Here is a 3,269-nt window from a genome sequence, read left to right as displayed (position 1 = left end):
GCGTCGGTGCCGATGGTCGCCTGTCCCAGAGGGATTCCATAGAGTCGGGTAATGCCACCCTCTCGTAGGGTAGACGAGCGTCCAAGTGTGTGCTCTGCCCGTTGTGCGTGTGTATGGGGAGTTGAAAGTGGTACGTTTCCACCATGTCGGTGATGCCCGACCCGCCGGCACCCAGATGACTAAGGTATTTTTTGACCACCCGCGCGTCTCCGTCGTACCCGGCCAAGTTTATTCCGTTATCGATCGAAGATGCCACGCCGAGTGCCTTGCGGAGTCCGTCGACTAGTACCATGATTTCGTTTAGTTTTCGCGAATTGTTCATGATGCGCATGTAGTGGAAATCGTCTCTGGTCTGCGTCTCGATGTTGTCGGCGGTGCCTTGTAAAAAGTGTGTGAGAATCACCCTGCGCATCACGTACGGTGCCAGGTTTTGCAGCCAGAGCTCCGCGACGCGCCTCGTCACGGCAAAGCGCCTGTCCGTGTCGGGGAGCGGGTCCGTGACCACAAAATGGTAGAAGTAGCGAAAGAGGCCCGACGAGCTGTACTCCATGTGCATCAGGTCGCTCTCGGCGCTGCCGCCCGTGATGAAAAAAGGCAGGGCGTGCGGAAACAGTTGGGCCACCACCGGCGGCACCGACGTGGACGATTCTTCGGGCCGGCCCGTCTGCGAGTTTAGCAGGCGGGGCAGATTGGTGTTGGACACTACCATTCCGGCGCGCATGAGGGCGTACGCCTTGCACACGTAGCGAAGAGCGACAAAGTCCAAGAGACATTCGGCTACGTCGTCCGAAAGAGACTTTGTCTCGTGCAGGTGATAGTGCGATCGGCCCAAAACGTTCTTGTCCACCGCGTGAGTCGCCGACGAGTACACTACGTCGATCACCGTTCCGTACAGTGTGTGCGACGGGTACCGCTCGGCCAGTCTGGTCTTGAGAGCCGGAACGTAAAAGACTCCTTCTCGCTCGGCCAGGAGCATGATGGCCGCCGACGCGTCCCACACCGAGGACCTGCTCGAAGTGAATGGGTTGAGGGTCTTCGCAAATATCTTTGTATTTGCAAAGTACGGGGACCTGAGGATCGTCTTGCACGCGCTAAAGATTTCGTCGTGATTGGGGATCAGAGTCAGGGCCTTGTCGTAGCCTACCCTAAACTCGCGAGCCCAATCGTAGGGCAGGTCGCCGAGGTGCGGCTCTATTTCGTCGGTAAAGAGCATGCGGGCCAATACTTGATCGAAGGGCACGGCATGCGAGGGGACCCATCCGTTATCGATGACGGAGCGCGTGCCAACTCGAAATAGGAGCATTCCTTGGTTCGGGTCCAGTTCCATCGTGAGACGCCACTTGGCGGTCAGGTTCTCCACGCAGTCGCTCTCGGCGTGGATGATTCGACGGGTTTCTCCGGGAATGTGAAAGAAGGTGGGTACCGCGTACAAGACGCGAAAGAAGGGAATCGTGTGCACGTCGTGAGGATCGCCGTTCGTGTTGAAAAAGGGGTAGAGTAGACTCTTGTTGGGTACGTGGGGTCTAAAGGCGATCGGGTTGTCGGCGTACGAGTCTCGATCGTAACTACCCCAGTAGTTTGTCGTGAAGGAACCCCTGAGGACGACCTCAACAACGTGTTCGACGGGACTCGGGGCCTCGGCCGTGTACGCGCCGGGTTGGTGATATGCGTGACGCAGAGTTCCGTTTGCCCACGAATGTTGATTGTTATTTGCGGCGAGCGGCGGCGACCCTGCACCAGCACCACCACCACCACCACCTCCTCCTGGTACGACTGCTGCCATTATATTTTTATTATAGATACGTCTAGGTTAGTGAAAAATTATTGCACGGGCCGAGGCGGAGGTGGAACGCTGTATAGAGATTCCGCACTACGCGGAACGTCGTACACCGATGGCGAAGGGGGCGGTAGCGTTTCGTATTCGTTGTCTATCTGTGGTCTCGGTGGAAGCGGTCGGTTGGCGATTCTCGGCTCTGAAATGTCTCTTCTTCTATCGTCGAACGCCTGTATTTGTCGCTGTACGTATCTGTTCAATACGTACTCGTTGTAACCGTAGCCTATTAACGATGTGACCACGAGCTGCAGGCCTAGAACGCTCACTGTCAGGGCCATCAGGTGTCCCATACCCCAATTGGATACGTGGTCGTGAATGTCTTTTGCCGTCTTTATTCTATCGAGCAAGCTTTGAAAAAAGGACTCGTCGGCGCAGATCGGGACGCCGTCCTTGCTTTGTCGCAGAGTTTCCAATATGTCTCGATTCAACCTATGGGCCTCTCGCAGCGACGCAAAGAACACGTACTCTTTCGAATAACGGTCCGGATCGTTATCTGCGTCTTTGGATACTTGCGAGTCTAGTATGTGTTTCTGTTCCCGCGTGAGATTTACGTATGACGTCAATACGTCCTGGAACGTGGGCATTTTTTGTTTTAGATAAAAAAACATGTCCGTTTACGCCACGTTCACTCTGCTGTGCGAAAACGGAAGGGAAGACGACAAACTAGTCAAGGAATGTAGACGCTACCTAGAAGAATACGTGAGACCGCTGCTCGGAAACGACACTTTTTATGTCGAAGACGATAGAAAGTTGTTCCACGGACACATGTACTACACGCCGCCTCCCAGTGCCGAACGGAGGGCCGCGTCGGCCATACGGGGCAACGTGGACCACTTGCTGCACGTCTTGGCCAAGCACGTGGATGACGCGGACGTTTTGCGCTACGCTTATAATGCCGCCGCGAACGTGTTGGATCACTGTAGATTCGAACAGAGGAGAGAAGAAGAGGAGCAATTGACGGAGTGTAAGAACCTTTTGGAGGCTCGACTGGCAGCGATGGGAGACGAAAGAGGTCGAGACGACAAGTATCTCAAGACTATATTTCACCTGTGAGCCGTAAAGTAATACACGCCTAGTCCGGCAGCCACGCCGACGGCCGTCGAGCTCAACGTAATCGCGGTCATTGCGCCGGACTCCTCGGGCCGAGAAGTAGACAGAGTGTCGCTACGAGTGAAGCTTTTCTCCATAAAGTCGATGCCGTGAGCCTCGGAAAGTTTGGCGAGAGACGTCTCGTAGGTGGTCAACGATCGTAACGCGAGACTTAGCGTGTCGTCGTAGTCGCCAACCTGTTCCTGTTCGAAGACGTCGCACAAGATTAAATAGTTTCGAAGGGTCGTCGCCTGCGTGGAAATTTTTTCGCCGTGTTCGCGAAGAAACTCGTCGGTCGGTAGGCGTTCGTTGGCGAAGGTCGTCATGATTTCGGCCATGGGCCAGA

Source organism: Ixodes scapularis, unplaced genomic scaffold (assembly GCF_016920785.2).
Source record: "Ixodes scapularis isolate PalLabHiFi unplaced genomic scaffold, ASM1692078v2 ptg000597l_1___fragment_1__unscaffolded, whole genome shotgun sequence".
In the NCBI taxonomy this organism is placed as follows: Eukaryota; Metazoa; Arthropoda; class Arachnida; order Ixodida; family Ixodidae; genus Ixodes; species Ixodes scapularis.
Note: the sequence above shows the minus strand (reverse complement) of the source record.